A 25,513-nucleotide genomic window follows, 5' to 3' on the forward strand; every position below is an offset into this window, starting at 1 on the left:
GGGCCATTAGGGGAGGCCCACGCCCCCCCCAGAGCTGTGTGAGAGTGAAGAAAGGAAGGCGCCCTCCCAGGGGACCCACTTCTCCAGGTGCAGGTGATACGTCGCTGGTGGAGAGGAAGCCATGCGTGTCCGCGGCGGGCAGTGTCCGTGTACTGAACGGGCGCCACACCCAGAGCCGCGCTTGTTCTCACTCAGAGGAAATACGCTATAAATTTGCCGTTACAGCAAAATCAACGTCTTTTTATTAAGAATGTCACAGAGCCAATTATTTGTGTTCATGTCACCGCTGTGTATGTTGTTCGCTTCAGACCAAAAACACTCCCACTTTGCTGCAGAAAGAGCATGTGCTGGTTTGAAATGAAACCAAGTAGCTGAGAAGTTGAACGTTCCTGGACGGTGGTGAACACTGAGTGCAGCAGAGTCTCCACGGGAGGGAGCGGAGAAGCAGCGCACCTGCCCCCTCGGGTTTCCGGACGGGAAGAGCGAGTCCCTGTCTGCAGACACGGGTGTGCTGGGGAGCGCTGGGTGACGGGCCTGCCCGGTCACACCCCCACCGGCCCACCCCACTGCCACCACGACCACTGTGACCGCCGCCAGGTCCGCCCTGGCCGGGACAGAGCCTGCAGGTCAGCTCCGCAGGGGTGCACGCGGCCGACCAAGGAGCTGGGTCCTGGGGAGGCTGCTCCCCTGTGGTCCTGGGGGGCCGGCCTTTCCCTGCAAAGCACCGCCTTAGACCCACCATGTGAGCTTGATCTTTTAGAGGAAGCTGATGGGCAAAGGAGGGAGTACCAGGAACGGGAAGGGACGTGTGTGTGGCTGGGCTGCGTCCCCCGGGCAGTATCAGCAGAGTTTTGCCCTTTTGCTGGAGGACGTGCTCTTCGGCACCCACTGATGTCACAGCCTCGGTCCTGTATGTGACGTGTGGGATTCCTTGTGGGGCAAACGTGCTGGCGTTCTCCCCCGAGCTGCCCACGCCGCTGCCCGAGCGGGCTCTTTCGTCACCCACGACCCCTCCCCCCAGCCTGCTAGGCCCTGACGTCTCCCCTCTTGGAGCCCCTCCTTCTCCTATGACATTGCTGAATTCTTCCTCGCTACCAATTCAAACTGTGTCCCAGGATCACAAGCTAAGACTGTTGGCTGCTCGTTCGGAGCCAGGCCCAGGGCTGGTTAGTTGGCATGAACCTCTTATTTAATCCCCTAAAGAGGCTCCCCGGGGCGTCATCCTCCGGGCACATGGGAGTCTCCAGTCATAACCCACACGCCTTCTTCCCGACAGACACTGCTCCTCAAAGCAGGCCCCGGACTCACCGTCTCAGCCTCGGTCAGGGCCCAACACGTGGTAGAAACACAGTGCCTGCCTGGCTTCCAAGACAAAGGGTACGTGATGAAATGGATGAAAAGCTTTCGTCGTCCCCATAAGTGACCGCCTGTGTCTCTGGCTCTCTTTACAAGGGAGGAGGTTACACAGAGTAAGCGCTGAGCCTGCCAGTTGCCACATGCACCCAAGTGTAGGAGAAACCTTTGCTTTGGCTCTGAGCAGGCCCCGGGGGGCAGCTTAAGCAGACGCTGCTGGGTCAATGGCCAACGTCTGGGCATCCCATGAGGCCGACGGCTTCACAAGGTGGACCTTAGATCTCATCACTGGGCTCTGTGGGCCTGTTACCTCCACCATCTTTCAATGGTTAGGAAGGCTAAGGTGTTTTGTTTTTATTAAAGATTTTTTTTTTTCGATGTGGACCATTTTTAAAGTCTTCATTGAACCTGTTACAATATTGCTTCTGTTTTATGTTTTGGCCCTTTGGCCATGAGGCGTGTGGGATCCCAGCTCCCCGACCAGGGATCGAACTCACACCCCCTGCACTGGAAGGCGAAGTCCCAACCACTGGACCTCCAGGGAAGTCCCATGGAAGGCTGAGGTGTTTTAAGCACCTTTCACTGATTTCAATGGTATGAAAGGCCCTCAGGGACTAATCAAGCGAGCGTCTTGGACACACAGGGGTCTGCCCACCCCCCCGCCTAGGCTGGTTCGTGGCCCGGTGAGTTAAGGCCACTGACCGTCACGTCCCAGGCTTTCTCATCCTCGGTTCTTCATGGCTGCCAAACGGCTACTGGAGCTCCGGACGTGGACCCATCTCCCTTTCATCGGAGCCCATGTGGTGGTTAGTTTTATGTGTTAACTTGGCTGGGCCGTGGTGCCCTTTGTTGGGTCAAATACCTGCCTGGACGTTGCTGTGAAGGTAGTTTTCAGCTGTGATTGATGTTGAAACCAGTAGATTTGAGTAAAGCAGACGACCCCCTATCGTGTGGGTGGGCTTCTCCAATCGGGTAAAGGTCTTAGGAGCACAAAGAGGTTTCTCCTCACGCCCGTAACACTGACCTGCTGCTTGAGTTCCTGGTGGCCAGCCTGCGCTGCAGATTTCAAAGCAGCCCCCATGCAGGATCTGTTGCGCCAGCTCCTTGGAATCTCTGCGCGTGTGTGTAAGTGTGAGACCCGATGTATACACCACCGGTTCTGGTTCTCTGGAGAAGTATGGCTAATTCAGCCCTGAGTACACTTGTGTCCTCACCCAGAGGGTCAAAGCCGTGTCACACGGCCATGCCTAGCTGCTCTGAAGGTCTGGACATTGGAAGTCTCACCTGTCCTGTATCCAAGGTGAAGGGGAAAGGGAGGGGGCTGGGCGGTCTGCTGTGTCTTCCTCCATGGTCTGCAGTCCAGATGTGGCGGGGATGCGGGCGACCAGAAAGTCCGAGTTGTCCCCACCCCCTCCTATGGCGTGTCTGGGATGTTCCTGAGAAATCCAAGGTGACTTCCGGAGAACAGATTGCACGCTTAAAAGTTTTACCCCCAGCCGCTTTGCTCCAGATTATTTCAGATTGCTCACAGAACGGGGAGAAAAGCAAGCTTCCCAATATTTAGCAGCGCCTAAAATTCGATTTCTGTTCAGTTACACATGACCTCACAAGGAACGAGGCTGACGGAGCTTTTTGTGGTTTTTTTTGTTTGTTTGTTTCCAGTACGCGGGCCTCTCACTGTTGCGGTCTCTCCCGTTGCGGAGCACAGGCTCCGGACACGCAGGCTCAGCGGCCATGGCTCACGGGCCCAGCCGCTCTGTGGCATGTGGGATCCTCCTGGACCGGGGCACGAACCCGTGTCCCCTGCATCGGCAGGCGGACTCTCAACCACTGCGCCGCCAGGGAAGCCCGCTGACGGAGTTTTAAATTCCTTTCACTCACAGCCACTGGTGCCCCTCTACATGGCTGCGTTAGAAGGAAAAACACAGTGATTTTAAGAAAAAGAAGAAACCGTTCTTTTAAAAAAATTAAACATTTAAAAAATTTTTTTAGAATTTTTATTGGAGTTGATTTACAATGTTGTGTTAGGGTCTGCCACACAGCAGAGTGAATCATATATCCAGGAAACCATTTTTGATTGAATTGGAAACATTCCTAATTAAATCTGTTATGTTTCTAGATACATCAATAGTGTACTCTTAAAAATTAAATAAGGGCTTCCCTGGTGGCACAGTGGTTGAGAGTCCGCCTGCCGATGCAGGGGACACGGGTTCGTGCCCCGGTCCGGGAGGATCCCACATGCCGCGGAACGGCTGGGCCCGTGAGCCATGGCCACTGAACCTGCGCGTCCGGAGCCTGTGCTCCGCAACGGGAGAGGCCACAGCAGTGAGAGGCCCGCGTACCGCAAACAAAACAAAACAAAACAAAACAAAATTAAATAAAAGATTCTGCTAAATAGACTATGCAAGGTTAAGTTAGTGTAGTATTACCGATGAACAGAAAATCCTAGCACTCTAAACAAGCAGGAGATACGGCCTTTTTCAAAATAAGCTTTACGTTCTACACATAGAAACGGTTACTGGGAATTGTGAAAAGTCAGATGGCTGAAAGGCGAGCTTTACTATTTTTTCTTTGAAGCAGAAAAACAGGTATCTCAGTTTGGCTAAGAGATTATTTGGGTTGGGAATGAGAGAAAGAGATGAAAAAGTTCTTTATTAAAAAGCAGCAAAACCAACGGAAGTTAAGTCTTGTACGAATAGAAGAGCCAACGGGAAACCCCCACTGGCCGAGGCCGAGACCTCCCCCGGAGTCTTGCTGACTCACTGGGTCGACGCAGAATTAAAGGGCTCATTCTGAGCTACTCAAAGTGTCAGGCCTCGTTTGCAGGAAGGACCTCCCAGATGGGGATGTCGGGTGGGGCCGGGGTCTGTGAGAGCACCTGTGCAGGTTCTACCTGTGCAGGTGGTAGCTGAGGAGCTGACCCCTGGCCTGGGGTGTTGGGGTGGCAGCAGCATCTCAGAAGATGCGCTGGGGGCTTCCCGTGCCCCCCCAGATGGAAGCGGGCCCCTACAACGGGACAGGGAGCCCACCCAGCCCCGGAGGATGGGTGCAGGTAAGATGCCTGAGGACGGGGCCGGAGGGATGTGGGGTGGCCACATGCCAGATCAGGGAGCTGTGCCCACTTCTGGATTGAGGGCGTCTGGGCTGAGCCCCGACCCTGCTGTTGGCTGTCCAGGCCCAGCTCAGACACTCAGAGGCTGCCCGGGACTGAAGCTCCCAGAAAGCCCTGTTTGTCCGGGGAGGGGAGGACAGAGCCGGAGAAACCCTGCTCGCCTGCACAGCACAGAGTCCAGCCAGAGCTCGCGGTCACAGGTGGAGCTGCGGCTCCGGGCACCAGGCCCGCAAGAATGGAGACGTGCCGGAAGTGGGACTGGCAGGAAGGGGGCCTGATGGGGCGGCCAGAGTAGAACGAAGCAGCCAGCTTGGTCCCTTCGCTGCCCCCAGGCCTCAGTGACGGCCTCTGAGCCAGGGCCCCGCCTCCTATGAGGACGGCCAGGCGTCCAGTCAAGGACTCCACACTCAGTGCCGCCACCACGACCGTGAAGGCTCGTGTCTGGGCAGAGCCCGCACGTGGGCGAGTCGTCCACTAAACAAGCCGTGCCAGGGGCCCGTGTCTAAAGTGTGAGTCCGAAATGAATGTGCTGTGTGTTGAGCACAGGAAGCTGCCGAGTTTGGGGGGTCCCGGGGGCAAGGAGACGGGCAGACCACCTCCTGTGTGCCGCTCACTCGCTGGCAGGTCCGATGGCTTCTGCTTGTTCCCAAAACGAGCACAGGGAGGAAGAGCAGGGGTGACCCGGGCCCTCACTGCCTCAGCCCTGTAACAGCGGCTGTAACAGAACACAGGATGGGGCGGTTAAAACAGCCGGCATTTACTTCTCATGGTCCTGGAGGCTGGATGTGCAAGACTGAGGTGCCAGCGGATGTGGCTTCCCACGAGGTCCCCCTTCCTGGCGTGTAGGCGGCCACCTTCTCGTCCTCACGTGGACCTTCCCCGGTGTGCACGCCAAGGGGGTGGGGGAGCTGCTGCTGCCTCTTATGAGGCCACCTATCAGTTGGCCTATGAGCTCAGGGCCCCAGCCTTACGATCTCATTTAACCTCATCACTTCCTTAGCCTCTTCTCCAAATACAGTCTCACTGGGGGTTAGGCTGCAGCACGTGATTTGGTGGTGGGGGTGATGGTACAAGCCTTCAATCCACAGCATTCACTGAGTTTGCCATGTAAGTACCATTAGCCTCGAGACCTGGACTCCTAACTTTCCTAACTTCTTTGTCAAATCAGCACTTGCCCTGGGCATTCCCTTCTCAATCTGTGTCCCATGTGCCACCCAGGAGGAGTGCTGGAAGCTCTAATCCTGCTGTTCCAGGGGGCAAGTATTCAACACAGGGAGAGAAACTAGGGAAGGGAAAGGAAGGAAGGGGGGAAAGAAAGGAGGAGGGAGGGAGGGACGGGCGGCTTCTGGTACCTGTACGGTGACGCCTGTCGCTGAAATCCCAAATGCCCACATACTCTGAAAGTACAGCCGTCAGCAAACAGAACACATAAAACAATCCACAAGAAACCAGAAGACAGAGAGAACATGACATAAATTCATCTCACGTGTAATAGTGAAGTAAACCCCTGAAAGCAGCGTGGTTGGAAATTGCTCAGAAGGGAGGAGAGGGTAGCAGGGTCCCACAGGCAGAAAGGCAATTATAACACTAAGCAGTGGGGAAGTTTGCACCCTGACTGGGTGGACACAGAGAAGTCAAAAAGAAGGTGCCTGAAAAGTGGGCACCTTTGTGGGGCTGCTCCAGGGAGAGGCAGGTGCCTGGGAGGGTGGCGTCCCTTAGATGCTTGATGGTGAAAGGAAGGCAGGAAGTAGCTGAACATAAGGCACTACTGAGCTACGATGCTATCCAAGGATCACAGCAAAATAGACCCCAACGTTGCCATTTATTAAAGAGACTTCACTTCACTATAGCACATAAAGGGGCACTCTTGAACTAAGAAATTGAGTGAACCCTCCAGACCTCTACCACATTCTTTATGAGTCATAAGCTAATGCTGGCCCAGGAAAATACATAAATAGTCCTGGACAAAAGCTGTAAGAAGAAACTAGGAAACTGTAAGACTTATAAAATTATGAGAAGAAAACAGAAATTGGGAATTAAAACATTCCAGCAGAAGAAAACCCTACCTCAAAAATTCCTCAAAGCAAATGAAAAGTGTAACACAACAGTCCAGCATAAATGAATGTGATTAAACAAGCAATTGCATACAAGAAGGGACACCACAAATCAGAGGGTCAAAACTCAGAATATAAATGGAGAAGCACAGGGAGGTGTAAAATAACATCTAAGAAGCTGTGACAAAGCGAGAGAGTGGCATGGACATATATACACTACCAAGCGTAAGGTAGATAGCTAGTGGGAAGCAGCCGCATAGCACAGGGAGATCAGCTCGGTGCTTTGTGACCACCTAGAGGGGTGGGATAGGGAGGGTGGGAGGGAGACGCAAGAGGGAGGAGATATGAGGGTATATGTTTATGTGTAGCTGATTCACTTTGTTATAAGGCAGAAACTAACACACCACTGTAAAGCAATTATACCTCAATAAAGAGGTTAAAAAAAAGTTTTATAAGTAGACACTGAAGAAAAAGCTAAAAATCATAATAGAAAGAATAACTTATAAGGTACACAAGGGAAAATACATGCCACCAAAGCTATAGTAAGAGAGAAGACAGAAATAAAAAGATCCCCCCCAAAATTAAAACTAAAATAAAGGAGACAAAAAAGTGAGAAAACAGTAGGTATCACAGCCTATCAAAGAATACACAGCACACACGTAATTAGAGCATGTGAAGAGCAAACTAACACAATGGAACAAAACTCATATTTAAATCTATAGTTAAAGAAATATGAAGGAATCCAATTGTACATATTGAAAGATGCTGCTGTATACCCGGAAACATGGAGTTGGAACATTAAAATTAAATACAAAATTGGTGGGATGCAGCTGAAGCAGCTCTTACAAGGAAACTTGTGACTTTAACACCAAAATCAGACATAAAGAAAAGTATATCACCAGTTACCTTTGCTTCCCCCTTGAGAAGCTAGTAAAAGAAGAATATTGAGGTCAAGGTAAGTAGGGAAGAAGAAATAATAAAAACAAGCAAGGAAATGAATGAAATATAAAACAAACAAGAGAGAAAATCTGCAAAGCCAGAATCAGTTCTTTGTAAAGGTTAATGGAATTGGTAAGCCTTTAACAAGACAGACGAAAAAGAAAGGGAAAGCACAAACCAGCAACAGCAGGAATAAGAGGACATCACAACAGACCCAGCAGACACTGGAAGCACAATGGGGGATGTGATGAATAATTTTATACTCGTACATTTGACAACTTAGACAAAGCAGTCACATTCCTTGAAAGATACAAATCACCAAAACAAAGTCAAAAAACACTAGGAAATTTACATACCTCTGTATGTTAAAGACATTGAATTAGTAATTAAACAACTTCTTAAAAAGAAAATAAACAACATTTTTAATAAAGAAAATTCCAGGCCGAAATTACCTCACTGGTGAATTCTAACAAGCATGTGAAGGAGAAATAATATCAACCCTACAAAAACTCTTTCAGAAATTAGAGGAGGAGATATCACTTCCCAAAGTATTTTATGAGGCTACTATAACCAGGATTTCAAAACCAAACAAAGACATAAGAGAGTAAATTTATAGAACAATATCCTTCATGAATATAAATGTAAAAATCATTAACAAAACATGAGTATAGGGCTTCCCTAGTGGCACAGTGGTTGAGAGTCCGCCTGCCGATGCAGGGGACGCGGGTTCGTGCCCCGGTCCGGGAAGATCCCACATGCCGCGGAGCGGCTAGGCCTGTGAGCCATGGCCGCTGAGCCTGCGCGTCTGGAGCCTGTGCTCTGCAATGAGAGAGGCCACAACAGTGAGAGGCCCGCGTACCGCAAAAAAAACCCCAAAAAAAACAAAAAATCAAAAAGAGTATATGAATTTCAGTAATATGTAACAAGAATAATATACCAAGATCTAGCTGCGTGTATCCTGGGAATGCAAACCTAGTTTAACGTGAGAAAATCAATCAATACAATTCATCATATTAAGAGATCAAGGGAGAACAATTATACAGCTATTCCAATAGATGCAAATAAACCATCTGACAAAATGCAACCCTTTTTTTTTTTTTTTTTTTTGCGGTACGCGGGCCTCTCACTGCTGTGGCCTCTCCCGTTGCGGAGCACAGGCTCCGGACGCGCAGGCTCAACGGCCATGGCTCACGGGCCCAGCCGCTCCGCGGCATGTGGGATCTTCCCGGACCGGGGCACGAACCCGCGTCCCCTGCATCGGCAGGCGGACTCTCAACCACTGCGCCACCAGGGAAGCCCGCAACACATTTTTATAATGTTTAAAACTCTTAGCAACTGAGAAGAGCAGATTTCTCAAGGTGATCAAGAGCTCTCACAACTTCTAGCGAATATTGTTTCAGTACAAGCGGTCTCAGCCAGTGCAATAAGACAAGAACAAGAAAAAAGAAGTCAGATTCAAAATAAAAGCAAAAGTGCTGAGTGAAAGAAGCTGAATACCAGCTAGCTTATACTAAATTATTCCATTTATATGGAATTCTTGGACAGGCAAGACTAAGCTGTGCTGATAAAACCAGCCCCTTGGGTCCTGGGGGAGTAGTGGGGCGGAGCTGATAGTTCACTCAAGACTTGAGCACTTCACTGTGTGGAAATCAGTCCCCATTTCCAGAAAGTCCACATCTGTTTTCTCAGAAGGGTGGGATAATATTAAATTTTATTTTTTTAAACCCTGTCTGTGCTCTGTGAGTTTTCTGAAATGACTATGAATTGTGTTTGTAATTCAAAATATCAAATGATCCAATGTAATCCAAAAAGTACAAATGTGATTTGAAATGATCTCAAGTTACAAATTCTTATCAAAGAGCAATTTACGGTGACCTGTCTTCAGAGCTATTAGAGAGCTCTTTCTAGAAGAGTGAGGTCCTTAGAATGAACTCAGGTCAGGGAGTGAGAGGCAGGAGGAGCCGGGGCCCTGACGGCCATCACGTTACTAAGAAGTTGGGCCTAAATCCTGAGCGTGCAGGAAGGTGCTGGTCAGTGCCACCTCCTCAAACCAGACCCTGGAGGCAAGGACCACAGGGCTGGCATCTTACACAGCCAGTGTCTCCCACCTTTTCAAAGGTCACGTTATCTCCTTTCTTCTACGGTTTAGGGTCCTCTGGCGGCCTTTCTACTGCCCCAGGGTCTCCTCCTGCCCTCCAACCAGAAACACGGCACCTGTGGGGTAACCACAGGCTGCCCTGAAGACAAACCTCTGTCCACTGCTATCTGTCCCAAGCCAGCCGTATGTCCCGGAGAGGGCAGGATGTGTGTGTACATATACACGTGTGTGTGCATGTACGTGCACATGGTATATGCACGAGTGGGTGCGTGCATGTGTGTGCACGTGTGGTGTGTGTGCTTGTGTATATGGTACCTGGCATGTGCGTGTGTACATAGTGTAGGTGTGTGTGCATGTGAATGCGTGTGGATGCGTACATCCATGTATGTGAACATCCATGTGCACACCTGTGCGTGTTGTCTGGGTGCCTTTTCCCAGCTCATCCCCTGTCCCCGGCGACCAGCAGCGGGGGTCTGTGGTGAGGACGTTGTTTCTGTCCTCTAAGCCCTGGGGGCCCGGTTTCCCCAGATACCAGACAAATCAAGCCGGCTTGGCTGGCGGTGACCAGTTCCCCGAATTGACTTGTTTCTCCTGAAAGAAAGCTTCTGTTTGGTTCTAATGAGTGGCTTTTCCTAAAGAGAAGCAGTAATCGCGCCAGGACCATAAGCAGGTTCTGTAAACTTGTAATCGCAGGTGTCAAACACTGCGCAGCATTTTCCCTGGAAGACAGAAGCCCTGGGAAATAACACGGAGCGGGCGCAAAGCGGTGTTTCCTTGACAGAAGTTAATTCTAAACTAACTATTCCCGGGAAGGAAAGCGGGGAAACGTTTGTACATGTCTATCATTTGTCCTTGGAGGGCACAGAACAAATATGTGTTTTTAACGTGTGACACCAGCGTTATTCTGGGTGGTCTCGGGCTATATGCTGTTTTTCAGGTTACAGAATTGGAGGTGAAGAAAACAACTCTGCATTAAGAGGAACACACAGCACAGGCTAATTGCAACCACACGGAATCAGATGCTGCAGCAGAGGACGGGGCCCGGGTGCTCGGGGGCCCGAGGGAGAGGCCAGAAGCAGCCTGAACCGGTGGGTGACCCCCAATGGCGCACTCTCAGATCCCGAGAAGCAAACAGCATGAGTGGAGCGGGGGTCGCCCTAGGGCCGGGGAACCTGAAACTGTCCCCTTCTGCAGATTTGGTGAAAGCTACAAACAGCCCCCCAGAAAGTGAGCAGAGGCGGCAAACTGCACTTAAAGTTAGGGGCGACAGGGCCCGGCTCTGGCTCTGCAGCGTCTGCCCAGGGGCCCCTGCGGGCACCCTCTCCCGGCTCCTGCCCCATCTCTGCCAGCTCCCCTTCCCAAGGCCCAGAGGTGCCTCACCTGTGTGTGGGCCCCGCCCCACCCTGGGTGTCTCCTCTGCAAACCAGCCTTTGGAAGTGTCCACGTGGCGGTTCTGGCTTTGAGCCACGCCCATACCTGCACTTTACGGAAGAAGCTGGGGCAGCCCCCGGGGCGGCGGCTGGGCGGGGGTGCGGAGCTGCTGCCCCACGAGCACCTGGAGGTCCCTCTCTTCTCCTGAGGACCACGTCTCCACTCGCCTGCCCTGGGGCCGAGATCCAGCCCTTGAGCCCAGAGTCCCTCCATGGTCATTGCTGGGGGGTCCGCGGCGGCCTTCCTCCCCGGCCCCCAGCCCAGTCTGGGAGGGGACGGTGACCAGGGCCCAGCTCACGGTGCACAGACGGGCACCAAGGACCCCGTCACGGGGGAGCCCCCACTGCATACACCAGGCCCAGGGGGGCTTCGGGGGCTGGGGTCCCGGGCCAGGTCCCCCTCCCTGCCCTCTGCCTCCTGAGTGCAGGCCCTGCCGCTTCCCTGGACCCTCCGCGGTGGGGCTGGTGGTTCGGGCTGAACTTGCCTGGAGTGTGAGTCACAAGGAGTCGGGAGATGCAGCTCGGGGATTTCCCGTCGGAACGTTCTAGCCCTCAGCAGCCCCCTTCCCCCCCAGGCCTTTCATCTGACCCCATCCCACCACCACCAAGTGTCCCTGGATGCGCTGCACGCACGTGGTCGCACTGGTGCCCACAGGGATGTCTCCCCCCTCCCCCTCCCTCTCCCTCTTTCTCTCTCACACTCTTGCACATTTATTTGCACACATGCACTCACGCAGCACAACAATGGGTCCAGCCAGGAGGGGTTCTGTGGCCCCTTCCCCTTCTAGGCTGCAGCCTGACCATCACTCATCTTCCTGGCCTGGAGGGGACAGGACGGGTGCTCTGCCCTCATTCCCAGGAGAACCACACCCAACTCTGTCCAAATGGGGCGTTGGACCCTTGTCTCAGGAGTGCGCCCAGGGGACACCACAGGCAGCCCGACTAGGGCTCAACGTTGACAGCGATCCCTTGGACAAGGCTGCAGGATCCTCAGGGCTGTATCCTGGCCGCTCACCTCCCCTCAGCACCCCAAAATCTGCACCCCTGGGCAGAGTGGCTTCCCTCTGCTTTGCGATTCAGATTGGCAACACACACATACACACGTGTACATGCATGCATATACCGCATGCACAGACACGTGCACACAAGCACACACATGTGCTCACACCATATGCATGCAAGCACCATACATGTGCACACGCACACGCCACACACATATCACACAATGCACGCCCACATGTGTTCACACACCACACACACAGGCACACGCATGTGCAGACCCCACACAGGACATGCAGACAACATGCCTATGCACTCACCCCACCCACACACGCAAACACACCACACACAGGAACACCACACATGTCGAGGACACACGTGCCACCCTTCTAAAGGAGACCCAGTGGGTCCCTCATCAAAGGTTGGCCCTGCCCTGTGGGGTGACCGTGTCCCCAGAAGTCCCTGTGGGGCGGTCCTGAGCGTGCATCTGACCCTGGGCTCTGCACCTGGCGCTCCTAACGGTCCCTGGGAGAAGCCGACCTGCCCATCCCAGCTCTGCTAGTGAGGCCACGGTTCACGACAAGGCTTTGCCAGCAGGGTCATCCCTCGGTCTGCAGGCCACGAGGACCAGAGTCTCTTCGTGTCAGCCCTTGTCCACTGCTGGAAAGGGTGGGGTTAGCAAGGCCACATTCCTTATTACCAAGGGGGCTCTGGGGCCTTGCAGCGCCTTCTCTGAGCCTGGAAGCTTGGAGTGTGGCCCAGGGCGCTTGCTCCCAAGCCGGCTCCCACCTATAAATAACAGCGATGGCAGGTCCCCTGTCAGCACCGCTGATGGACGTTCCCTTCCCCGCCATTACGGCCTGCGACTGTGGGAAAATTAATTTAAGTGGTAGTTAATTTCTAATGAATTCCACTCAAGCGGTTAATATGTTCCCTCGGTGTTATGGTAACCTTCACGGATCACTGCACTATGTAAATAAATTCGACTTTACACTGGTTTATTAGGAAAGAGAGTGAGGCTGGGGAATCTGGCTAAATCTTGTCTGCAAATGCACACGATGAACCTTCCACAAGAAATTTAAAAGGGGAGGAAATAAAAGCCATCAGGAGTTTTCCCGGGTGCTGAATGTCCCCCGATGACTAAATTACCCGTCTCCATGCTCTGGGTGAATATCTCCAAATCCGCTTTGTTCCTGTGTTCCAAGGAGGAAGAGGAGAATGTTTGCCTTAAATCCCGTGTGGATTCCTTAACAAACCTGAAAGAATGTCCTCTCTGAAACCTCTGCCTGAGGCCCAGGCCGGCCCGGAGCAAGCCTGGACAGAGGGAGGAAAAAGCTTGGCGGGCAAGTGTGCACAGGGGCCATGTGCAGAGCAGGGCTTGGGGGCTTCCGCACCCCCGAGTGGATGAAGATGGACCCACCGGCTGACCTTGCAGCAGCCGGTCTGTGTGCAGAGGCGGCAAGAGGCTTGGAGCAGAATCGATGGGAAGCGGCCTGCAAGCAGCACCCAGGGGCCTACGGAGTTTACGTGGGTGACCCAGGGTCAGCTGTCTGTGCTTCTAGCTCAGGCAGCCCTAACACCACCCCAGACGGGTGGCTTAAACCACGGGCGTTTATTTCTCACAGTCCTGGAGGCTGGCCGTCTGAGACCAAGGTGCCAGTGGACTCAGTCTCTGGAGGGAGCTCTTCCCAGACCCACAGAGGCCACCCTCCCACTGTGTCCTCACATGGCAGAGCGTGAGCTCTCTGGGTCTCCGCAGATCAGGGCACTAATCGCATGGAACCAGGGCCCCACCCTTATCACCTCATCTAAACCTAATCACCCAGAGCCCCACCTCCAATGCAGCCACACTAGGGCCAGGGCTTCCAGGTGGGGTTTGGGGGCCACAGGTATTTGGCCCGGCAGTGTTGTGCCTACGGTGACGATGTCCACGTTCTTTGCTCTCATGCGGTTCACGCCTCTGGGGCAGTTTCCTTAGCTCGTTGGGGTCTCCCCTGCAGTGGCTGTCAGATGCAGTTGTGGCAGGGTCACCTCAAAGCCCCTTCATCTCACACAGGCTCCTGGCTGGAGAGATTGGCACCTGGGCTCCTCGCCTATCTCCCCATAAATGGCCTGTCCACCTGGTGGCCCTGGGGTCGCTGAACCTCCTGCATGGCCGCTGAAGGCTCCCAGGGCAAGTGCCCGAGAGAAGCCCGCCGAAGCCGGGTCGCCCTCTGCGAGCTCGGGAGACGCTCTGGCCGAAAGCACACGTGGCTGCACCCTGACCTTGGGCCTCCCGGACGTGGAGAAATAAATGTGTACTGTCCACAAGCCACGCCACCTGTGCTTCTCTGTTACAGCAGCTCGAATGGACTGGACAGGGCTCTCCAGAGACACAGAACAAACAGCATATGTTTTAAGGAATTGGCCCTTGAGACTCGGGGGCCGGCTCGTGGGAACCTGAGGGAAGATGTGACGTCACCGCTGAGTCTGACACCTGCAGTCTGGGGACTCAGGCAGGGCGTCAGTGTCCCAAGCTTGGGCCGAATTCCTCCTTCTCAGCGGAAGCCGTCTTTGCTCCTAAGGCCTTCCCCCGAATGGGTGAGGCCCGCCCACGTCAGGAGGGGGGTCCGTGGAGCCCAGAGGCCGTGGTTTACGCGCTCATCACGTCCGCAGGGGCCTGCGCTTCCCGTCTGGACTAGTGTCTGCCCCACAGCTGGGCTCCTTGCCCGGCCGCCCTGATGTGCCGACTGTCTTAGCGGCCACTGTGCTGGGCCGTCAGGCAGTCACCATGGGCACCGGCTGCTGCTGCAGAGCCGGCTGAGGGTCTCCCCAGAGAGCGGCCTGGTCACGACCCCTGACTCAGAAGCCCTCCTAGTCCCCCAGAGGCTACAGAATGCAAGTGGGACCCCTGCCAAGAAGCTCCTTGGAGCCCCGGGCCCCGCCCAGCTACCCGCACGCAGCGTCCCTCTTGCGGGGGCCGCAGGGTAAGCCCTAGCCTCTCCCAGCCACCAGGCACCTGTCCCCTCCTCGCCTCAGCACAGGCTGCTCTGTGTGGCACCTCGGTCACCGAGGGCCATTTCGGGAACGGGCGGGACAAACGTCTCCCCATCCACACACCAGACCACCCTTCCCCCCATGAACACGCTCCGGCTCATGTCACGCTGATGTCAGGCTTCCCTCTCTCACTGCCCCGTCGAAAATCCCCTGAAGTCCCGGATCAGAAACTGCTCCCGCTTCTTCTGCTCTGCGCTGACCTCGACAGCATCCCCCGCCAGGGTGACGCTACAAGCGTCCAGGCTGCAGCCTGACACGCGGGGATGCCCCAGGCAGGTGTCTGGACACCCCACTGACAGGTGCCTTGCATCCAGGACACCCACGCGGCTCGCTTCCAACCGCTCCACGTTCCCTGTCAGCCCACAGAGTCTATTCCCACGTGGGAACCCAGCAAAGAGTTCGGCCTCTGCCGTGACCCAAGATGCGGGCTTAGGGCGTTGACGGGAACGCCTTCCCCATGGCCGGGCAGCTGGAAGCTTTCCCCTTTCACAAAGACCGCGGGAGCCAGCAGCCCACCCTGCTGTCCCCCGAGGCCTCCTGCTCTCCTGGGCCTCCCCACTGGCCACACGCCAGCCACGAGTGTCCCGCGTTCTCTCCGCAGGAAGGTCAGGTCCAGGCCCAGGCAGCGCGCCCCTCGGACGTCTGGGCACCTCCGTGTGGCCCTGCTTCCCGGGCTCCGCGGCCCGGCTTCAGGCTCCCGTGCAGGCGACTGACTGTGCCCGGCAGCCTCCCGGGAGGCTGGCTCTCTCGCCAGCCCAGTGCCCGATTTGACTGGGAAGGAGGTGGCTCTGGTTGTCCCAGCCGGGCACACAGCCTCCCTGCGCACTGGGCTTGGCCGGGGCCGCACCTCACAGATGCGGGCGCTGGGAGCTCTCTGCAGTGGATGTTGCCGGGACCTGAGAAAACACTGCAGGGGGAGCCCTGTCCACTTAATTTCTCCCAGATGCCATTCACTCACTGTCAAGTGGCAGTAACGTAGGTAACACACCGGGCAAACCACAGGCACTTGCTAAACCGCAGCTGTAACACAGGGAGTGACAACAGTGCTGTCGACAGCAGTGCCTGTCCTGCACCCATTCCCAGACAATTTCCTCAAACTCTCGCTCTGCAGGGTCGCAAACACTTCTCCCCGCAAAACCAAGACAAAGCCCCAGCAGCGCGCACACCTTGCTCCAGGCAGGGCTGCGGGTGCCTCTGGTCCTGACCCCGGTGGCTCTGGGACCACAACGTGGGCGTGTCCTGGACATCACTAAGCGACCCCAGAGTGGAAGGAAAAAGCACAAGACGGGGTCAGAAGCTCGAAACAGCCGTGTGTCGTCTACCAGGACTTAAGTCAGAGAAACAAGGGCGTAAGATCAGCTCCTCCAAAATCAGAACCCACGCTCCTGGCAGGTGTCTCCGCGTAGAACAGGTGGGCATCCACATCCCGTGGGCGGCCTTCCCGCCTCTCCCAGGGCCTGTTTGCAGCGAGTGCCTCCCGGTAGGCCGGGGGTGGGCAGCCACACCACTTAAACCAGACATTCCGTGGATGCACTTCAGGAACTTTCTGTGGCCGCAGAGGAGATGGGAGCGTTTCTTAGCCATCGTCATCACTGAGGATGCAGTGAGCGGAGCGTGGGGGCCGGGCCATTCTCTGGGTCCCATGACGAAGTGGCTGTGCTCTGTCCCGGTCTCCCCACGTCTGTTCAACCTGAGGGCCGTGGTTTCAGGCAGGGAACTCGGCTCCGGGGTCTCCTAAGCGTCACGTCACCGTCCACTCTGGATTTCCAGATGAGATGGATCTCGATGCTGGTGGTAAAGAAAAGCCAGCCAGGCCCCGGCCAGGGAGGGAACCTCGGCCGCTGCCTGGTGTGAGCCGGGTGCCTCCAGGCAGTGGCTCCTTTTGGGGTCACACTAGGCCCCTGGGGGGAGGCTGGGCTTGGCCTTCACCTTCTGACCCCAAGAGCAGCCCCTGCTCCCCCAGGGAGGCCCCAGAGGACGTGGCCAGGGAACCTGGTGCACAGCCATGGCTGCCACGTGGAGGGCAAACCATCCCCCATCCCCAGGACGTGGGTCCTCACAGGCCAGCATCAGCCTGCGGACTCGAGACCAGCACGGTCCCCTCACCTGACCCACCGAAGCTTCTGGCAAACCCACAGCTTGGACTTCCCGGTTCCCGGGGAGGCAGGGGGGTCCTGGGGGCAAAATTGAAGGAGGCATTTCATCGTTTTCTGGGCCAAGGGGTGTGCCTGGGGTCTCATGCCTCCTTCAGGCTGGCCAGCTGTTTCCTGTGTTAAAACCACACACACACCAAACTGTATTAGCTAGCGGAGTCATTAACCAAACTCCCATCCAAAGGAGACTGTGCCCCTAGTGCCCCTACCTCTTCCCCGACTCTCTAGCTTTCCAATGGCCTCCCCATCCCTGTCCTGGAAGAGCTGCATCCTCGCCCTGGTGCCAGGGCTGTATCACCTCGTGCAGACCCCCAAGAACATTGGACGGAGCCCCACGCACTCAAGTGCAGAGCCTCTGGGCAGACACAAGCAGGGAGACGGGTCATGCCCTGGGAGCGTGAACGCTGAGGGTGCAACCCGCCGGCCTGGGACGGAGGGAGGGAGGCATGCGCGGCCCAGCCTGGAGACAGAGCCGCATCTGGAAGTCCCGCAGGGCCCGGAGGAGCTGGTGACTGGGGACGGGCGGGCTTCCTGGGTTTGCTCCTCACGGAAGCAGGGGTCTGACCGGAGGTGGAGGGGCCGGGCCCTTCCGCACAGGGGCAGGTGCCAGGCGCCCGAGTGTGCGGTGCCGGGCAGCACCCACCCGACCCTGGGGCTCGTCTCCAAAGGCTCAGCTCCGCAGGCATCAGGTGCTCCCGGTGGCTGGAGGAGGGTCAGGAAGCAGTGAGCGAGGGCGGGATGTGGAGGGTGGAGGCAGCCCGGGTCAGGTGGCTGAAGTCCCCAGCCACGGGGGCTGGGGTGCTGCTGTGTGCCAGCCGGGCACTGATGGCGTCCGGGGCGCACACGGGCCCCACCTAGGGTAGGCGGCAGGGCGGCAGCTCTCGGACCTCACGGGCAGCACCTGCCACCGTGGGCTCAGGTTCGTTTCTGGCACCTGGAATGGAATTCATTTACAGAAAAATTAGATCTACCATTGAGAATATGCAAGAAACTGCAGAAATGTGACAACAGGCGAAGGCCCCGGCCCCAAACGGCCCAAGACTGCGGCCGGCAGGGAGAGCAAAGCCACACGAGCTCCCCAGTGGCTCCCCGGGGACACCCCCACCCCGGCCTGTGCCACCCGAGCAGGACCGTCCACCTGGTGGCCTGGCCGGACGGCTGACCTGCAGGTCAGACTGTGACCGCACTCATGGGAACAGGGAGAACCCTGAGGACCCAGAGGTCTTTCCTGAGACGGCCACAGGCAGACGACGGCCACAGGCAGACGACAGCGGGAGGTGCGGGCCGTCCAGGGGACCGGGGGTGCGGTCAGGCCGGAGGAGATGGCGGCAAGGACGGGATCCTGGGGCAGGACCCGTCTCAGACTTCAGATGCCGCGGGACCCGACGGCCGGTGAGCGGGTGGCTCAGGCCAGTGTGTCCTCGGGTGACCCGAGACTCACCCTGGCTTACCTGCGGTGGGGAGACCGGCTCAGAGGCAGGTGTCGTCACAAGTTCTCCCTGTCTCTCTCTCATGGGTGGTTCAGAGATTCCACTTGTTAAGCGAGCGTCCCCTCGGGCAGCAGAGATCTTATTTTCCTGGGGTTGTCTCCGCCGCGTCCTGACGCCGGTGTGTGTTTGGACTGATGCTCTGCAGCTCACGGTGCGGATGTCACTCCGGGAGCACAGCTCTCCGCGCCTGGCCTCCTCCCCGCGACCCCAAAGTCCCCGCCTTCGCCCTTGGCCACCGGCTCACGGCCACTCAAACCGTCTTTGCGAGTAAAAATGCCTCTCACATGGGCTTCCCTGGTGGCGCAGTGGTTGGGAGTCCTCCTGCTGATGCAGGGGACACGGGTTCGTGCCCCGGTCCGGGAAGATCCCACATGCCGCGGAGCGGCTGGGCCTGTGAGCCATGGCCGCTGAGCCTGCGCTCTGCAACGGGAGAGGCCACAACAGTGAGAGGCCCGCGCACCCCACCCCACCCCCAAAAAATGCCTCTCACAGGATCTACTGAACTTGGGGGCAGCCTGAGGAGCGGACGGCTGGTCACACATGCTTCCCCTCCTGACGCTGGGGGCCATCACCCTGTCGCCCCTGCCTGGTCCCGCGCCTCCCCCCGCGCTTGCGGGCTGGTCCTGGATTCTCCATACTGACCCCCCCTCCCCAGCCCGGCCTGGGGCCTGGGTAGAGCCCTGCTGTCTCTCAGCTGGGCGACCGCAGGACCTCTCGGGCCACCTCAGCTCCCTCCGGTCCAGCCCCCGCCAGGAGTTGCAGTCGCCATCCGCCCCAAGCACACACGGGACCGGCCCCTCCCTGCGCCAGCCCCAGCTCTGCCCCTGGCCTCCAGCCACTCTCCCTGCCTCACGGGGATTCTTCTCCCCTTTGGGGGTCCCTGCGCTGTCTCCCACCCTCTGTTACTCTCTACCTGCAACCTCCCCCCACGCCCAGCTGGCAGGGTCTCCCCAGCTGCTAATGCAGTTGAGGGGGGCTCCAGCCCCGCCCGAGGGGGAGGGGACGCTGATCCAGGGCTGCGGGTGGGGTCGTGTTAACTCCTTCCGACTCTCAGGCCCCAGCTCACAGGAGAGCTCCCCGCAGTAACTTGAGAAAAGAACAGGTTAGAGTCCTCGTGGAGAACAGAGGCAGCAGGAGAACTGTGGCCGAAAATAAAATAACTTACGTGTGTAGGTTCAGAAGAACTCCGGAGACCAAGTTCAGGCGCTGCAGCGGGGAGAGAGACAGGCAGAGCTGAGGGTGAGGGAGGAGGGGGGAGGCGGAGAACAGATCCAGTCTCCCGGAGGCCCTGATCCCCTCATTTCAGAGCTGCGCAAATCTGGAACTTAAAAAAGGTCTTTGTTTTCTTAAATGGGCAGATGTTTCCAGTAGCTGAGACTTGGGAGAAAGAAAATGACGCTCGGCCACCCTCCCTTCCCTGGTTTATAAGGACGTCTCCAGGCTGGGGTCGTGCCATCAGCATCGGGCAGTGACGACAAGGTCTGATTTCTCACTGGAGCTAAACCAGAGCTCAAATGGGGAAAAGAGAAAAAGAAAGAGCCTGTTTGGGCAGGGAGAATAACACCCCCGCACACAGTCAGTAACTTCACCAAACAGTAAAGCCAACAGCAAAATCTGCCCTTCACAATAGTAAAGGATCTGCTCAAATTCTGAAAGCACCGAGAAACGAAAAGCCAAATAAAACCCTTCCAATGAAAAGTATTAGAATATCAAGCTAAGAATTATTATTGGAATCCTACGAACTGCAATTCCTAATCAGCAAGTTTCACTGAAAGTTCCTGGAGTGGGATGAAGCCTTTCCTCACGGAGGGTCCCATGGCTCAGGGACGCATGGAAGGTGCTCGATGAAGATGTGTTGTGAGCGACTGCGAGCTGGGCATCTGTTTCCTTTTGCTCCTTCTGTGTGAGCAGCAGAGCCCCGTACACAGCTGAAAGGCAGGATTTCTCCTCCTCCTTTGCATCTAGGGGCAGCCTCTGGCAAGCAGGCACAATGTCCTGGGTGAACTGGGGAGAGCTGCTTAAAAGGATGAGAGGGACAAGGACAAGGGGCAGCTGGTGTTTGGTTTGTGCTCCATCCCTTCCCTGTCTGACTGCCTGGAATGTTGGACATAATAGCTGGAGCTCCAGCCACCAGCTTGTGCCATGAGGTTGCCATTAGAAAGGAAATCAAGCACCAAGAATGACGGGCGATGAGAGGACAGAAAGAGACAGGGAAACTCAAACACGGAGAGCTGTTGTAACAGCCCACAGTGCCTTCTGATGGCCCTCCTCAATGTATGTGGGCAAAATACTGTGTATTTTTTTTAAACCACTGCTCTTTCCAGCCCCTGTCTCTTGCAGTGGACATAATATACAGCTGATTGCATATTGTCAGGTGATCAGGCAGGACTACTTCAGTGAATGAATCCATACACTTACCAAGTGTCTAGCACAGTACGTGAAGCAGAATAAATGGATAAATAAATGATGAGTCACAAAGCCTGATTCACTTACAAGATAAGACTCCTCGATATCTCCAACAACAAGCTAGGTAATTAAACCGATCAAAGTTATAAGTGAGAAACTGTGGCTTCGTTTTAGAATAGGTGATTACATATTATTAACCACTGAAAGAATTGTTGCACCTTTAGAGAGAAACCTTAGGAGAAAGCCACACTCTGGACTTCCTGAAAGACGGCAGATGAACTGCTAGGATTTCTGCACAGTAATTCTTATTATGTTTAGTATAGTATCATCACTATGTAAGGAGAGACATGCATCACTTTCTGAGGAGAAGACAATGAATCTTTCATGATGCCAGCCAGACGAGGAATCTGTCTGAGCCCCTACGCGGGAGCTGCTCGGCTGGGTCCCGGAGGCGCGCCAGGGCTGGCTTGCGACAGCTCTGTTTCTGAGTAAGTACCTCACGGCCACAGTCAATCTCTCATGCAATGCAAAACAGCTCTCTTTGTTCTGTAAATTTCTCATTTTTTTTTTTTTTCTGTGCTTTTTAAAACAGGAAAATGACAAGTAGGAACCTGGAGAAAAAAACAGCTGAGCTCTCACTGTAAATCACAACCACCGATGACAAAATAGGACTAAATGCCTTGTAAATCAAAAAAGGAAAAAGAAAAAATGGATACAGATGCAGAAAATTGCCCTAAATCAAAAATAACACTTACAATATTCTATGTCAGCTTGTTGAAGAAATCACCTGGGGGCAGAAGGAGGATGCCCCGTGGTTGCTGACATGAGCCACTGCCCAGATGTCCTCAAGTTTAGGATGCTGCCCAGACGGGGCAGGCACGGGAGTCACAGGGATCTGCTTGTAGATTCTCAGGGCTTAACCAAAGGATGATTGTGTTTGCATCCAGGGAGAGAACCCTGGTCTGGGGTTCGGGACAAAGACCAGCAGTGCATCCTCGGGCATCTTCTGCATGCTGGACAATTTGAATACATCATCTATTAACAGTAATTTAAATGAAAATTGTTTTTAAAAGTATTTGATACCACTTGTAGTAGATCAAACAGCACCGCCCCCAAGGTTATATATGTCTCCTCAAAACCTGAGAAGGGGACTTTATTGGAAATAGGGTCTTTGCACGTGTGATTAAGTTAAGGATGTTGAGACGAGACCGTCCTGGATTAGGGTGGGAGGACGCATTTCTCTCGCTTGAAGCCACCAAGCCTGATTAATTTGCTACAGCAGCTCCGGGGAAATAACACGCCTGCTTTATCCCCCCTAAATCGCCTTGGCCTCTAGTGAAGAAAATCGCTTGAAAAACAATGAATGAAATAAGTTAATGTCTTGTTTACTTTCCATCTTAAATTTGTGCCCATTTGGAGTGAACAAGGGAGGGCGCTTTGTAAAGCTGGTCGGCACACAGGCACAGGAAAATGCGATTTGATTCCTGTGCTCCCGGCCACTGCGGAGAACAGCCACAGAGAGCTGCTGTATCAGAGGAAGGCTTCTACTCTTAAAGCACAGTCCCCATGTCTTTTTCTCATTCTTCCTGGAGAATAACTTATTTTATCACGATGAGGAAACTGACCCGATGAGCTCTTAAGGCTCTACGTTTTAAGTTAAGGGAAAGACCATCTCGCTTCAAGATTTAAATTTTGCAACTGACACCAAAAGTCAAACACAGGAAGGAAGAATGGGTTCCTCCTTCTCCTTGGGAGGACTGGAGGACGATTTCAGAACTGCGCACCTGTTGTGTGATTTGGTTCAAAAATACGCACGTGTTTAGTCGGGCAGAGAGGCAAGTGCATACGGGGGGAGGCAGAAACCATGGCAGTTCCTCTAACCTTTGACTCTTTACTCTTTGACTGTTTGTGCGACTAAGTGCACACAGGTCTTTAGAGAGAAATGAAAACCCCAGGCCCTCCGACTGCTGCTTGCTCAGCTGACTGACCGTCACAGCCACTCACACACGATGTGGGCTCTGACGGTCAGGGGCTGCGCTTGCCGTAGAGAATGTTCCAGAACAGTGTCGGCAAGTGTCTTCTGTAAAGGGCCAGAGAGCAAACATTGCAGGGTCTCCCAGAACTGCTCAGCTCTGCCCCTGCAGGTGAGACAGCCCACCAGGATGCACCAATGGGTGAGCGTGGCTGTGTCCCAATAAAACTTTATTGACAAGATCAGGCAGTGGCAGGGCTGCCCACCTCTGGCTAGGACAAGCAAGAGACAGCTGTCTTGTCCACTTCATGTTTTAAGATTAAGGAAGGGCAGTAGGGGAAAAGAGTAAAAGAGGGTCCTCGAAAAAGTAAAAATAGAACTACCATGTGATCCAGCAATTCCTCTTCTAGTGTTTATCCAAAGAAAACAAAAAAAAAAACGAACTTGAAAAAATATCTGTACCTCCACACAGCATTATTCACAAGAGCCAAGATATGGAAGTAACCTAAGTGTCCGTCAATAGGTGACTGGAGAAAGAAGTTACAAAATATAAGTTATATACCTAATTTATGTACCCACACAATGGAATATTACTCAGCCATGAAAGAGCAGGGAATCTGGCCCTTTGCCACAGCAGAAATGCACCTTGAGGACTTTATGCTGAGATAAGTTAGATAGAAAAATGCAAATACTCTATGATCTCTCTCATACATGGAATCTAGGGGAAAAAACACCCCAAACCCGTAGATACAGAGAATAAATAGGTGGTCACCAGAGGTGGGGGTGGGGTGGAGGAAATGGGTAAAGGGGAGTCAAAAGAAAAGGTACAAACTTCCAATTAGAAAAGAAAGAAACGCTAGGCCTATAATGGCGACCAAGTTAATAATATTATACTGCATAATTGAAAGTCCTAAAGAGTAGATCTTAGAAGTTCTCAGAAGAAAAAAAATTCTGTAACTATGTGCGGTGACGGGTGTTAACTAGACTTACTGTGGTGATAATTTTGCAATATATACAAATATTGAATCTTGATGTTGTGCACCTGAAACTTATATAATGTTATGTGTCAAATATACCTCAATCAAAGAAAGAAACAAATGCTCAAAAAAGGGTTATACTGGGTTCCAATATCTAGTGGATTCCGTGGCTCATGGTCCGGGGACCCCACAGACCCCCAGGGAGAGAGGGCGATGGAAACGGCCTCGGAGGCGGGCAGGTGCCTGAAGCCTCGGGCTGGCTCTACGCAGCGTCTCAGCTAAGTCACGTTAAGCCCAGAAAGTGAGAGGGTCCTGGTAGGGAGGGCGAAGGGGAAGGAAGCTGCTCGTGGAGAGCTGGGCCCCCGCCAGGTCCTCTTCTGCAGGACCTGGAGGCTCCGACTCCGGCCCTCACACACACATGGACCCTGACCAGTTGGAGCCCACGGGGTGGGCGGCTCTGCCCCATGGGAGGGCAGGGGACCAGAGGGGCCTGCAGGGGCCGAGGGTCACTTTTCCTTTCCCGCTCTTACGAGGCTCAAATTCTTTTCAGTGAGCAGATTGTTCACAAATGTTTACGGTTTCCTCCTCGATATCAATTACCAGAGTAAGATGTGGACCTAACTCCTTAAAAAAAAAGACACCAAAACAGTAAACGTTTCATTTTGTTCCCGCCCCATCCCACTCTCCCATCTAGAACTACAAATAATTGCTGTGTTGGCGTGGGTTGGCCCGGAACTTTTCTTACAATGTTACCTAAATATTTTTACTTGGAAGAAACATGTGGTTGGATTTATAAGAGTTTAATTTTTACATAAACGAAAACATGCTTTGTACACTGAGGTCCAATTTTCTTTTTATATTTAATACTTAGAAATGTGTCTGGGCTGGCGTCCGTCACAGCGCAGAGAGGCCTGTCGTTTTTCCAAGGGCTGCGTGCCCCACCCTCCTGGGATCGTGGATTTAACCGTCCACCCCCTGGAAATGAGCGTTTGACTCGTTCCCGGTCTTTGGCCGTGGCCAACGCTGCTGCTGAGGCCAGCCTTGCAGGCTCCTGTCTGTGCGCGAGTATTTCGCTGAGAGGACGCCCAGAGCGGCTCAGGAAGAACACGTACTCTACATGTAAGAGTCTGGAGGCACAGCTACCCACAGTTCATGGAAATTTCTGTTCGCAGGCAGTGTTCCACCCGGATAACATCCTTTTTAACTTCTGCGAATCTGACGGGCAACGCGCACTTCACTTTTATTTTATTCTCATTTTCCGATTACTAGTGAGATCAAACGTATCTCCACGCATGTGCTTGGACACTGCCTGTTCACGTCTTTTGCCCACTTTTGTCAGCCTGTTTGACCTTTCTTCAGGGTTTGCTGTGCCTATTTTGTACCTGAGATCTTCACCCTGTTATGTGTGGGCCACCCTCCCACGGGTCCCCTGGTCTGTCTTATTCTGTAGGATGTGGTGACAGTCTCCCCTTGCCCTGGGGAGTTGGCTGAGGC

At 54.2% G+C, this 25,513-nt stretch overlaps 1 long non-coding RNA gene across 2 annotated transcripts; it reads right to left on the reverse strand.

Annotated features, from left to right (window-relative positions):
* Positions 1–12,982: 12,982 nt before the first annotated feature.
* Positions 12,983–20,171, reverse strand: LOC137221106 (uncharacterized). Of its 2 annotated transcripts, XR_010941870.1 has the most exons (4): positions 19,830–20,171; positions 18,626–19,084; positions 16,344–18,108; positions 12,983–13,178 (listed from the first exon to the last, which is right to left on the reverse strand). It is a non-coding gene; the product is annotated as an uncharacterized lncRNA (long non-coding RNA). The 2 variants fall into 2 exon arrangements; XR_010941869.1 differs by having other exon boundaries at positions 12,983–18,108.
* Positions 20,172–25,513: the final 5,342 nt, after the last annotated feature.

The sequence above is a fragment of the Pseudorca crassidens genome, chromosome 3, assembly GCF_039906515.1.
Source record: "Pseudorca crassidens isolate mPseCra1 chromosome 3, mPseCra1.hap1, whole genome shotgun sequence".
Lineage (NCBI taxonomy): Eukaryota > Metazoa > Chordata > Mammalia > Artiodactyla > Delphinidae > Pseudorca > Pseudorca crassidens.